General features: G+C 41.8%; 1 protein-coding gene across 1 annotated transcript in view; it reads right to left on the bottom strand.

Annotated features, from left to right (window-relative positions):
- LOC110016710 (natural killer cells antigen CD94-like) overlaps positions 1 to 14,570 on the bottom strand; it is a 157,236-nt gene that overhangs the window by 61,208 nt on the left and 81,458 nt on the right. The gene's annotated exons all lie outside the window — the stretch shown is intronic.

Raw genomic sequence — 14,570 nt, 5'->3', positions numbered from 1 at the left:
AATGACATGTAAATAAATGTATATAGATTTTAATTCAATTCAATTCAATTTTATTTGTATAGCCCAAAATCACAACAACAGTCGTCTCGATGGGCTTCGAAGTAAAACATTAAATCAAAAGGATCACGAATACAAAGAGTTCAATAGAAAAATACTAAAATGAACTAACAAACTGACTAAGCTATACTGGCATCCCTGCCCTTAGACCCCCCTTCGCGGTAAGGAAAAACTCCCAAAAAAAACGGATTCCGGAAAAAACGAAGAAACCTCAGGGGTGCCCACATGAAGGAGGGATCCTCCCCCAGGACGGACAGGCGATTTACCAGAACTCTTAGAGAAGAATTAACTTATCTAAATCTACAACTACATATATAAAAGTCCAGCAGACGAGCTTCATCCAGCCGTGATTGTGGGGACAGTCAAAGGCGCGAGTCGAGCCGGAGGCAGGAACCACAGCCAGGTGTAGGAGCAGGAGCAGAGACGAGGTACTCGGTCAGGTACAGAGCAGAGACGAGCCAGAGATGAGCCAGAGGGAGGATCCACAGCCAGGTGTAGGAGTGGGAGCAAAGGCGAGGTAAACGGTCAGGAACTGGAGCACGGATGAAACAACTGGAGTCTGGAAGCACTCCCACTCCCCAGGAGGGGAGAGGAAAAGAGGGACAATACATGAATCGCACTGCACCAAACAGAGGCATGGAGAACTAAATGATAAATTATGATCAAGAATAGAGGAGAGGAAGGGTAGAAGTAAAAAAGGAAAGAGGAAAGAGGACAGAACCCCAGTGTACCATAGTTACCCCAGCTTCAACTTCTAGCAGCCTTTTAAAAGAAATGTTATTATTAAGTTTAATTTAAACAAACTAACATTAAGTTAAATAATCTCTTAATACTAACTAGTCTGACAATAAGCCTGTCCAAATAGGAATGTTTTCAGTCTAACTTTGAATGTAGAAACTGAGTCGGCCTCTCTTACATGAGCTGGGAGTTTATTCCATAAGACAGGGGCATGGTGGCTAAACGCTCTACCTCCAACCGTACTTTTACTAATTCTAGGAACCACAAGCAGTCCTGCATTTTGCGAGCGAAGTGTTCTCATTGGATGGTAAGGGACTATGAGGTCCTTAATATAGGACGGGGCCATTCCATGTAAGGCCTTATAGGTTAACAGGAGGATCTTGAACTTAATTCTAGAATCAACTGGGAGCCAATGGAGCGAAACTAACACAGGAGTGATGTGATCTCTTCTGCTGGTTCCAGCTAACAATCTAGCTGCTGCGTTCTGAACAAGCTGGAGACTTAAGGAACTCTTAGGACACGCTGCTAACAAGGAGTTACAGTAATCCAGCCTCGACGTAACAAATGCATGGATGAGTTTTTCAGCATCACTCTTAGAAAGTATATTTCTGATCTTAGCAATATTCCGCAGGTGAAAAAAGGCAGTTCTACACGCCTGAGATATGTGAGCCTTAAATGATAAATCCTGGTCAAGTAAAACCCCAAGGTTTCTAACTGTGGAATTGGGGGCTATACTTATACCATCCAGGGAGACTATCTGAGCAGACAGAGCATCTCTGAGGTTTTTAGGACCAAGTATAATGACCTCAGTTTTTTCTGGGTTCAAGGGGAGGTAATTAATTGTCATCCAGGTCTTGATGTCACTGATGCAGGCGTTCAGTTTCTCTATCTGGTCATTCTGGTCAGGCTTCATGGATAAATACAACTGCGTATCGTCGGCATAACAATGAAAATTGATGCTGTGTTTCCTGATTATGTTTCCTAGGGGTAGCATATAAAGCGTAAACAGGATCGGTCCCAAGACTGAGCCCTGTGGGACTCCATAGTTGACTCGAGTGCACTGAGAGGAATGGCCATTTACATTAACGAACTGATACCTATCGGACAGATAGGATTTAAACCACTGGAGAGCAGATCCTCTGATCCCTATGTCCTGCTCTAATCTATGGAGTAAAATACCGTGGTCGATAGTGTCAAAGGCTGCACTGAGGTCCAACAGGACCAGAATAGAAAGTAGTCCCTTTTCTGAGGCCAATAACAAGTCATTAGAGACTCTAACTAGTGCAGTTTCCGTACTGTGGTGAGGTCTAAACCCCGACTGAAAGTCTTCAAAGTGGCTGTTGTCCTGTAGGTGGCAGTAAAGCTGCTTAACTACAACTCTTTCTAGGATTTTAGAAATAAAGGGCAGGTTTGATATCGGTCTATAGTTGGCCAAGATGCTAGGATTCAAACTGGGCTTTTTCAGAAGAGGTTTAACAACTGCATATTTAAAAGACTGTGGCACGTAACCCGTTTCCAGAGAGGCATTTATCATTGTTAATATGAAATCATTAATTAGGGGAAAAGTTTCTTTAAAAAGTCTAGTGGGAATTGGGTCTAACAGACACGTTGAGGATTTGGAGGACGTAATAATTGATGTTATTTCCGCTTGATCCACAGCAGTGAAGCAGTCTAATGTTACAGAGGTTTCTATGGATGCCTCCATTTCTACCGCTTCAGCCTGTTCTGGGCTGATAGTAGGAATAACTTGATTTAACTTATGTCTAATATTTGAGATTTTACTATAGAAAAATGTAAGAAAATCATCAGAGCTGAGAGAAACAGGAACATGTGGTTCTACTGAGCTCTGACTGCGAGTTAATTTAGCTATAGTGCTAAAAAGAAATCTTGGATTGTTTCCATTCTCTGATATTAAGATGGAATAGTACTGGCTTCTAGCTCTACGCAGAGCTTTTTTATAATTTAATAGGCTATGTTTCCAGATATCCAGAGACTGCTCTGAACCGGAGCGGCGCCATTCTCTTTCCAACTTACGGGTTTCTTGTTTAAGAGAACGAGTTTCAGCGTTAAACCACGGTGCTACTCGGTTTTGTCTGACGAACTTAGGTTTCAAGGGGGCAACAACATTGAGTGTACTCCTGAGGGCTTGTAAGGCATCATTAACAAACTGGTCATTTATGCTAGGACTGATACTATGGGAGCTGGACTCAGAGTATTTTCTCAGAATGTTACTAAGTACTGGCTGAACTGTGTGTTTAAACTCAGACACAGAACGGTCAGTTAAGGTTCTTCTAAGCTGTTTCTTATTCACTGGGGCAGAAGGATGTTCCAGTGTAAACTGGAAGGTAATCAGAAATGATCAGAAATGATGGGGTTAAGAGGAAGGACACTCAGCTGGCTGATCTCTATACCATGGGTTAGAACAAGGTCCAGGGTGTGCTTATGCAGTGAGTGGGTTCATTCACACTTTGGGTGAAACCAACATCATCTAATAAAGCTGCAAAAGCCTTTCCTAGGCAGTCACTGGGGTCATCAACATGAATATTAAAATCCCCTAATATTATACTTTGATCAGAATCTAAGACAATAGTCGATAGGAAGTCAGAAAACTCAGTTAAAAATTCTGAATATGGGCCGGGGGGGCGATAAATAATTATGAGTAAAACAGGTTTTGGAGTTTTCCTGTTTGGGTGACTTAAAGACAATATGATGCTTTCAAATGAATTATAACCATTTTTAACTTTAGGGCTGAGAAGTAAGCTAGACTGTGATATTACTGCCAAACCACCTCCTTTCCCTGAAATCCTGGATTTCTGATAGTTAGCATAAGTGGGGGGGGTTGCTTCATTCAATCTAACATAGTCATCCTGTTGGAGCCAAGTTTCTGTTAAGGCTAAAAGACTGAGGTTGTTATCAGTAATTAACTCGTTGACTAAGAGGGACTTGGAGGAAATGGATCGAATGTTTAATAAACCGCATTTAATGACATAATTCTGCTTGTGAGAACTGCTGTCTGTCACTTTAAGGTTTCTATGACGCGCTCCTTTCATTTGTCTTTCAGCACATAAGCTAAAGCTAGGACCTGCTTGACTTTCCCTGCATGGGTTTTGCACCGGCACTAACCCTAAGGGAGGCTCAGAGGAGCGTTTTACACTGCTGCTCTGCGCCCGGGTCTCGTCTCTGGATTGTCAGGTTAACAGACTAAGGCTAGCAGAAATGTTTCTAGAAAGAAGAGCGGCACCGTCCCGGGTGGGATGGGATATATATATATATATATATATATATATATATATATATATATATATACTAAACTGGAAAAACAGGAAAAATATTAATGTAAGTCAATATCTGCTGTATTTGTTTATTTATCATACACTTTTTTTCATCTTTTCTGTGTCTGGAATGGGGTTTTGTCAAAGAAATTGAACAATCAAGCAAACCACACCTTATCACTGTCTCTCTGTTTTGGAACATTTATTCCTTTATGATACACCTTCACCCTGGGTTGACAACATAACATGGATTAAATCGGATACGTGTTACCTCCAACCACCAGTCAAAAAGCCGACAATGACAATGAGTTTTTTTTTCTAAAACTCTGCAACCAATTTAAAATATACTGTACATGTTAAATATATTAATTGTTAATAGTAATTAATTTTGAAACAGATCTGTTAAATGGATACATGATTGTTACTTTATGTGAGAAGACATCTTGACCAAAGAAACAGGAAAAAAAACCTTTACTTCTTTTTGTCTTTTAAAGTTCCAAAGGTACAAACATGATGTGTATAAATTAATCAAATCAGGAGACTTACTTCTTGGAGCTGAAGCTCCATGTTCAAAATTCACATAGGGGTTTTGGATCTCCTCCTCCATCCTTCAACATCAGATTCTGCTGTGCATCAAAGCAGAATGAGCTTAAATAGAGCCAGGGTTGATTTAAATGTAAAGGAGATCAGCAGACCTCAACAAAACAACTTCTTCTTCCCCTGTAACGGATCCTACCAGCTTTAGACAGAATTGGAGAAGATCTGATTATAGTTTGAAGATAGGTTTCCATCACAGTTTGCGTCGTCTCTTTGAGGAAGTACGGTTCTTTTCAACTTGCAAATCATTTTGGAGAATTTTAAATTTGATGCTTTTGCTGTTACAGAGTGATGCAGAGGAGAGGTTCTGACCTGTTTCCTCTGTTCCTGAAAATCTGAACAAAGACAAAAAGAATTAAATCTGCGATCAGTAGTGTATGGTCTGCAGGCGCCACCCGCCCTCGCCGCCCGCCTCTATACTCCGCCTGCCCTTGCTGCTCGCCTCTATGCACCAGGGCCGCCCTTGCTGCCCATGTTGTAGGCGCCACCGCCACTCTTACCACCCACCTTAGACCCGACCTCACTTGCTGAGCAGCCACTATGCACATCTAACTCCTTGTCTGAGCTGTTGAGCTGAGCATTGCAATCAGCATCATCAGCTGACTCTGAAATCACACTGCTTAAGATGCAAATACTGGTAAGAGCTACATGTAATAAGTTGATAGAAAATCACCCACCAGGTAGTGATCGGTGGACAGCTCTGCTCTTCTCTTTACCCAAGTGTCCAAGACACAAGGCCGAAAGTCGCCTGATGCAACTACAAAGTCCATCATTGACCTCCTGTATAGGGTGTGCTGAGTTTTTTGCAAAGGACTTTCTAAATTTGAGTGTTATAAATTAACTGATACACAATCAACGTACACAGGATTTCTACTGCAAAAAAACAGAGAAACTGAAGACCAGAGATGTTTTATTAGAAAATATAAAAAATATATCATGTGTGTTTAAAAAAAATCACCCTTCATGGAATTTTTACTATTTAGAGTCTAAGAGAACATTGAATTTACTGTATTGTAGATAAAAAGTGAAAAGAGCTTTTCAGCAAAGTTTGGTTGTGGAGCCTGTTACCTGCAGAAGACCACGCTGAAATCTGCTGAAAGATATTAGGAAATACTCAAACTGACAAATCTGATCAGACCTGACAGGAAGAGAGTCATGAGGAAGTGTATTAATGTCAATAAAGAGGGAAGTCTTACAGCTCAAAATGCAATAGTTCTGGTAAGTGTCAACTATTGCCGAACAAACCAAGCTGTTCCAGCTTAAACAGCGGACTGTTTACAGCATCATAATAGCCTAGTAATAGTTAATAGCCATAATAGCCATCATAATAGTTCAGAGGGACCTGAAATACAACATCAGGAAGTGCAAGGACTGCTACAGGAAGAAGCTGGAGCAGCGCCTGGAACAGAACAACATCCGTGATGTGTGGAGAGGCCTGAAACACATCTCAGGACATGCTGAGGCTGGAAATGGTCGCCAGGTCACAGGTGACCAAGCCTGGGCAAATGAACTGAATCTGTTCTTTAACAGATTTGATTCTGCTCAGCCCCCAGTCTCCATCCAAACAGCCCCCTCGTCACACCTTTCCAGCTGAGGCGTCTCCTCCCAGCTCCAGCTGTTACCACCTCAGCACCAAGCAGTCCACTCTCCCCTTCTTCCAACAGAAGCAAAAGGACCCCCCCCAACGACTCACAGCACCAGACCAGCCACCGCCCACCCACTCTCCAACCCCCCTCTGCCTCACCCTGAATCAGGTTAGGATGGAGTTAAGGAGAACAAAGGCCAGGAGGGCAACAGGCCCTGACAACATCAGCTCCAGGCTCCTCAGTAAGTGTGCAGACCAGCTCTTTGTGGTGATGCTGTTCATATTAAATATGGGCCTCAGACTGGAGAAGGTACCAGTCCTCTGGAGGACTTCCTGCCTGGTTCCGGTTCCAAAGGTACCTCGTCCTACGGAACCGAACCACTTCAGACCTGTCGCCTTGACTTCCCACCTGATGAAGGCCATGGAGAGGATCATCCTCAGCCATCTACGCACCCAGGTGAGCTCAGCACTGGACCCGCTGCAGTTTGCATATCGACCAGGCATCGGGGTGGATGACGCCATCATCTACCTGCAGCATCGGGCCCTGTCTCACCTGGAGGCCCCTGGGAGCACTGTGAGAGTCATGTTTTTTGATTTCTCCAGTGCTTTCAACACAATTCAGCCATCACTGCTGAGGAGGAAGCTGGAGGTTGCAGGTGTGGACCAACATCTGGTTGCTTGGACCATCAACTACCTCACAGACAGGCCACAGTTTGTGAGGCTGCGTGACTGTGTGTCTGATGTGGTGGTCTGCAGCACGGGGGCACCTCAAGGGACTGTGCTCTCCCCATTCCTGTTTACCCTGTACACATCAGACTTCATCTACGACTCCCACCACTGTCATCTGCAGAAGTTCTCAGATGACAATGCCATTGTGGGCTGTGTATCAGGGGGGGATGAGCAGGAGTACAGGGGGGTCATCTCTGACTTTGTTGGCTGGTGTGAAATTAACCACCTGCTGCTTAACACCAGCAAGACAAAGGAGCTGATCCTGGACTTCAGGAGGTCCTCACCATCACAGTCACCGGTGAACATCCGGGGTTCTGACATTAGCCGCGTTTACATGGGCAAAAGTAATCGGAAAGAACGCCTGATCGGAAAGAAAATGCGTCATGTAAACGCGCCGTTCGGATTACTCTGCCCCGATCAGACTCATTCGGATCAGAATTTCTTTCCGATGGAGATAGGTGGGTTATACCGATCGTTTATCCGATCGTGCAGCATGTAAACGGTCATTCCGATCGTGTGTCACTGCTGCTCTGGGTTACGTCATGCATAGACGGTGTTTGGCTGTGAAAAAGCTTTGGAGCTCATACGGGACCGACCAGCTCTGCAGACGCCCCGTGAAAAGCGCCGCTCCGCTCTCGCCCCGCTGGCTCTCCCCTCTCTTTCACCCCTCACGAAGGAGATGCAGGGAAGGAGCGCTTCGTGAATCATGCCCCCCGATGCTCACTCAGTCCACTGGCACCCGAGTGAACAGAGGAGCTGGATTAATAATTTTGTGTCTGGTGGGGGGAGGATGCTTTGTTACGAGTGCGTTTTGTTATGTGTGGGAGAATTCAGACTGCGAGCCGTCCCGCCGCTCTGGGTTAGCGGCTGCAGGACTCAGGAGGAACCGTGTTCGAACAGAGCTCGGGCCGCTAGCTCAGAGTGGCTTTGGGGCGGTCTGTGTGAACTTTTCAGAGCAGAAATAAATGTCGCGTGGTGTCACGTGGATTTGTGTTTCCAGTTGTGTCCCGACAAAATGAAGGCTGATGTTATTTCCATACATTTATGTGCAGCTAATATGCAGATTGCTGCGTTTCTCGCACGATCCTGGATTTTGTGTCCATCAGGCTAATGTTGTTAGCCTGTCCTCAGCTCTGTTTCATTCAACAAACAGCACTGATCACACGGATTAAATATAACGATGAGCGAACAGGCGCTTCATAATATGACATGACATGACCTGACATTAATAAAAGCACGTTTGGAAGGTCGTCTCGTATTACGGAGCTGCAGCACATGCTGTCTCTCTGTGGCAGCGGTTTTTTGACAACGGGACCTAGTTCCTCATCCGGGTGATTTTACACTACTGCGCATGCCCAGATGATTCATTCCGAACGAAAGCGTGAGCCATGGGAACGTTTGTTCTAATCGGAAAAAGGTTTTCTGTGCCCATGTGCACGGGTAAATTTTAACCCGACCACTGATCCGATCAAGATATTCTGCCCATGTAACCGCGGCTATTGAGGTCTTGGACACATTTAAATATCTGGGTGTTCACCTGAACAACAGACTGGACTGGTCCAACAACACGGATGCCCTGTACAGGAAGGGTCAGAGTCGCCTTCACCTGCTGAGGAGACTGAGGTCCTTTGGCGTGTGCAGACAGCTGCTGAGGACCTTTTATGACACTGTGGTGGCCTCAGTGGTCCTTTATGGAGTTGTGTGCTGGGCGGGGGGCAGTGCAGGCAGAGACTTGAAGAGGCTTAACAAACTGGTTAAGAAGGCCGGCTCTGTCCTGGGCTGCACACTTGAGTCCATCGAGGAGGTGGCGGACAGGAGGATGTTGGCTAAGCTGACATCCATCATGGATAACCCCTCCCACCCCCTGCACCAAACTGTAGAGGCGCTGACCAGCTCCTTCAGCACCAGACTGTTGCCCCCTCAGTGTAAGAAGGAGCGCTACCGCAGGTCATTCCTCCCCACAGCCATTAGACTGTACAACATTACATTGACAGTCCACGGTCCCAGGGTGTTTTTTCATTCACTCATTTATTTATTTTTCTTTTGTTGTAGTTGTTGTTTTTCAATTTTAAATTGTTTTTTTTTCCTTCATTAGTTATTTTTGTATTTTGAAAAAAATTTGTAATGTTTTTTTACAGTTTACATGTTTTGCAGCCCGCATGTTTTTTACACTTTTGCAGCTGTATTTATTTAATATTTAATATTTATTTCTTTAATAAGAATGTCATTTTGATAAAAATAAATTCATAATAATTTTAGTAATATTTTTAATTATTTAATATAAATGTCATTTGTGATGTCCTTTATTGATGTAATATTATTTAGATTATTTCTGAATGTCACGTTGCTGCCACAGATAATTGAAATTTCCCCATTGTGGGATTAATAAAGTCATCTATCTATCTATCTATCTATCTATCTATCTATCTATCTATCTATCTATCTATCTATCTATCTATCTATCTATCTATCTATCTATCTATCTATCTATCTATCTATCTATCTATCTATCTATCTATCTATCTATCTATCTATCTATCTATCTATCTATCTATCTATCTATCTATCTATCTATCTATCTATCTATCTATCTATCTATCTATCTATCTATCTATCTATCTATCTATCTATCTATCTATCTATCTATCTATCTATCTATCTATCTATCTATCTATCTATCTATCTATCTATCTATCTATCTATCTATCTATCTATCTATCTATCTATCTATCTATCTATCTATCTATCTATCTATCTATCTATCTATCTATCTATCTATCTATCTATCTATCTATCTATCTATCTATCTATCTATCTATCTATCTATCTATCTATCTATCTATCTATCTATCTATCTATCTATCTATCTATCTATCTATCTATCTATCTATCTATCTATCTATCTATCTATCTATCTATCTATCTATCTATCTATCTATCTATCTATCTATCTATCTATCTATCTATCTATCTATCTATCTATCTATCTATCTCTCTATCTCTCTATCTCTCTATCTCTCTATCTCTCTCTCTCTCTCTCTCTCTCTCTCTCTCTCTCTCTCTCTCTCTCTCTCTCTCTCTCTCTCTCTCTCTCTCTCTCTCTCTCTCTCTCTCTCTCTCTCTCTCTCTCTCTCTCTCTCTCTCTCTCTCTCTCTATCTCTCTATCTCTCTATCTCTCTATCTCTCTATCTCTCTATCTCTCTATCTCTCTATCTCTCTCTCTCTCTATCTCTCTCTATCTCTCTCTATCTCTCTCTCTCTCTCTCTCTATCTCTCATCTCGCCCGCCCTTCTTCTGGAACTTAGACTACAAGGTTTTAACCACTTCTCAAACAGGTTAAAGTTCATTTGTACTGAACGTTAAATGGCCTTAATTATGCAAAATCAATTTTTCATAACCAGTTTGTTAAGCCTCTTCAAGTCTCTGCCTGCACTGCCCCCCGCCCAGCACACAACTCCTTTAGCTTTTAAGTGTAAAAAAATATTAATGTAATTATGTATCGTAGGATTGAGGATTAACTCACAATTAGAGTGATGTGGCTGTGGCCGCCTGAGCAGAACTCTGCAGACGGAGACTGTGGGTGTGACTATGAGTGGGAGAAAGGGAGGGAAGACGAGGGAAAAAGGGAGAGAGGGGACATGAAAGTAAAGCTGTCCTAGTGATATGTTAAAGGATTTCATTTCAGTGAAATGGTTTACTTTGTGCAGTGGCAAGGTACCTAAGTTGTTATGTATTTTGAGCTTTTGTTTTGTTTTGAGAGAACTGTATTGTCTGGGTTATCCTGTGCTTTGACTGTGTTCTAACAAACCAGTTGTGGTTCTGTGTGTGAATTGGGTTTTTGTTTACTTGGTGATGAGTAAAATGGCTCAGGGAGAAATAAGTGCAGAACAGATGAGACGTATGAAAAGAAGGTCTGACGATAGCTGATCTGGTTTAAGCAGGATTGATTGTGAACTGTAAAGACTCATCATGTAACTCTTCTGTTGAAAGAGCCTCCTGTGTTCCAGATCCACATACCTTGTTGAATAATTTAAGGCACAATGCTACCTAACGTTCTGTTGTTGACATAAACAACGTTTTTTTATTCTATCTAAATAACATCGAAGAGAACTATAAACTGTTTAAACCCAGAAGAACAGCTGTTAATCAGCAGAAGACGGAATACCAACCTTGGACAATCGACAGACTACAGACCATTTTTTTTATCTTGTTTTATTTTCACAACATTACCTTATTATATAAAAAAAATGCTTAATCAATTATTGAAGATGGTTAAATTGATTGATTTCTAATGATATTACTTCACTTGCTCCAAAAATGGAAAAATGATTCATGATTTTTCCTAATGTAATTTTGCACATAGTTTAACTTTGATACGTGAACATTTATAGCTATGAGGATTTTTGAAACAGTGTTATGTCTATTTATCTGATATATATATATATATATATATATATATATATATATATATATAGAGAGACTTTTATAAGTAACATAATCTGCAAACATTTTATATAACTGATCTGAATTTGCCATGTTGATTTCTAAAATAGTTAGTTTTACATTACAATCAAGTAATTCATCTTTGTCATGTGATTTATTAATACTTCATGACTCCTAATTCTGTCCGATAAAAGCTAGGAACCGGATATTGATAAATCATGTAATAAAATGGTTAAGGTATAACAGGGTGGAATTATATAAACTTGCTTCCTTCCACTACCTTTCAAGCAATATTTATTAATATGTCTAATTATCCTCAGTTTGATAGGTCATTGTATGAATGTATAACTGATGATTGCATTGTTTTTGTGTACTATTCTTATTTGCTTTAATTATTTGCTTGAAAACCTTTTCCAATTATTTTACCTCCAATCAATTATGGTTTGCTTTTACTTAGGGAGAGAGAAAGTATACTTTCACCAGGTTACTTCAGATTTACTTTAAGAGCCCAACCATTTATTCTTAAGTAATGCCAAGTAATCTAAGTTTAAAGCCTCTGGTGGAAGCCAAATTTTGTTATTGTGTATGTTGTATGTTAATGACAAATGGCATTTTAACTGCATCCCGTGATAAAAAAAAAAAAAAAAAACACTTGTAAAAGCAAGAAAAAGACCTGTTGACTTTCTTGAAATCTTTGAAAGAAAATAAGTCAGAGAAAAAAATAAACACCGGCATCAGTTTTAGATGCAGCTTTCACTGCGGGAGTTGAAGCAGAGACTCTCTCTGGGATGATTTTATGAACTCAAACATGGAAACATGATTACCATGTGGAACTCTTTAAAATAAAAAACTCGATCTCTCCACATTCTCCATGTCTTCCATGCATTGCACACAGACACCGCTCCATGTAGCGATCAGACCATAACTTTAGCTGGTAGCTCCTCCCACACGCGGCCGCGGTATCAAGCTTTAAAGAACACAATTTCTAAGAAGCGGGGCATTGCACACCCCCAACAACAGGTTAGATGACAGAGCCCAGTCCATTAAACGTCTCTACCTGGTGCGTTCACGGAGCTTCAGTACTTACGACTCCAACAGCCACACAGCCTAACGTAGTCCGCTATTATATATTCATGAGCGGAAAAAACCCGCCGAACCGACCCTAAAACCGCCCAAAGCCATTTTTACCCGCAAATTTAGAACCAAAACCGACCAATATGGCAACACTGCTGCTAGCTTCTCTTGTAGAAAAAACGTGCTCCCTCCACAGCTCACTGTGACATTACTTTCTGTTAGGTAGTTAGCCGCTCAGCCTAGTGGAAATTTCAGAATAAAAGCACTTCCATTGCAGCTTTACTTCCGTGGTGAGTTAAAGTGTTGTGAGGTAAGTTAATATGTTGTGTTGTGAGTTAATTTGTTGTGAGGTAAGTTAATGTGGTGTGTTATGAGTTAATGTGTTGTGAGGTAAGTTAATGTGTTGTGTTGTGAGTTAATTTGTTGTGAGTTAATGTGTAGTGAGGTAAGTTAACATGGTTTGTTGTGAGTTATTGTGTTGTGTTGTGACTCTTCTGGGCCACCGTAAAATCAACTCTTTGAATGATATGCAGGAAAGCTATTCTTTCAAAAAGGCCAATAAAAATGTGCTGCAATATTGAGTCATGGTTAAAAAAACAACACGTCTCAATAATATCTACTGTTGTAAAAATATCTAATAGACCAGTGGTCCCCAACCTTTTTGTCACTGCGGACCGGTACAACGCAGAACTCGTTTACCGCAGACCGGTGGGGTAGGGTGGGGGTTGGGGGGGTGGGGTTGAGGTGCAACGCAAGACACGTTTACCGTGGACCGGGGGTGGAATTTTCTCTTTAGTAATAATAATAACAATAATAATAATGACCGTAAATCCACTGTGTAATCATGTGCAACTTCATTAGTGGTGTCCTCGTAACGTCACACCAACAACAGAACATCACATGAGCAACATCGTTTCTACCGCGACACACTCTGGTTGCTATGGTAAGTGTGACGGATGTAACAGAGAGAATCCGGTCACTTTTCAAAATTTTTTCGAAGAAAAAAACTCACAATAAAATCGAAATTATTTTTTCTCTCTGTGCGTTCCGGTGCCAAAATTTCCCGCGGCCCGGTACCAGTCCGCGGCCCGGTGCCAAGTGTCCCGCGGCCCGGTACCGGGCCACGGCCCGGTGGTTGGGGACCACTGTAATAGACCAAGCTGGATCCACCTGTCTTACTGTACTGTACACTCTGTAAGTTTCCTGAAGGGCCACCCACCTCTGCAGACAACGCCCAAGTGCGGCTACAAAGGGGGATGGAGCGTATAGTGTCCCTGACGTCTCAAACCAGTGAAGCATGCAAGGTCTCTGCAGCACTTAGGGAGAGAGCTGGTAGGACTTACAGACTTGAACTACGGAGAGACAATGGAATCATCTAAAAATAAAAGGCCTTGTATTTATTTCTTATCTTATGACATTTTGAAGTAAAACAATTAAGCAGTGAAGCCCCTACCAAAGACAAGCCTACACACTATGTAGACTATGAGCCTGTTGACACGATTTAGTGAAATGAAAGTGTTTAACGTACAGCAAGTTACTGTAGGTATAAAATTTGCTGTTGTATACGGAGTAGTGACATAAGTAAATAATTGGTTACTCTGAATGTTCGCTTTGGGACAAAGTATTTGCACCAATCAAATCCCTAAAAGAAAGGAAAAACAGGTGTTTAGCACCAATGTTCTTGCAAACAATTGTACCTATTTTGTTTTAGCAGGAAGTGAGTCTAGTGTGTGGCACATTGATTTCAACCTGTGCTTATCCACCCACAACATCACCAACCCCTGAAGCAGAGCAGATCTGGTGTTGCCGTGGCAGTAACACACTTGCAGCATATTCATGGAAAATGTAGGGGGGAACTTGTGCCCTGATAAATCTGGTGAATGTTGCTGCAGTTTCTGTTGACTCACTTCTTTGTCTGTTATTCACATTCAAGACCAGGAAACCCCTGGCGACCTATCAAAGAGAGCAGTACATCACAAACGGTGGGGAAATGATCCCACCTACATCAATGCTATTGGGGTCTCCAGAGGTGTTCCAGACGAATACAAGCAAGCAGATCAATTTACAGCCGGCTT

The sequence above is a fragment of the Oryzias latipes genome, chromosome 16 (genome assembly GCF_002234675.1).
Source record: "Oryzias latipes chromosome 16, ASM223467v1".
In the NCBI taxonomy this organism is placed as follows: domain Eukaryota; kingdom Metazoa; phylum Chordata; class Actinopteri; order Beloniformes; family Adrianichthyidae; genus Oryzias; species Oryzias latipes.
The sequence above is the reverse complement of the archived record's forward strand: the minus strand, read 5'-3'. Positions and strand labels throughout refer to the sequence as shown.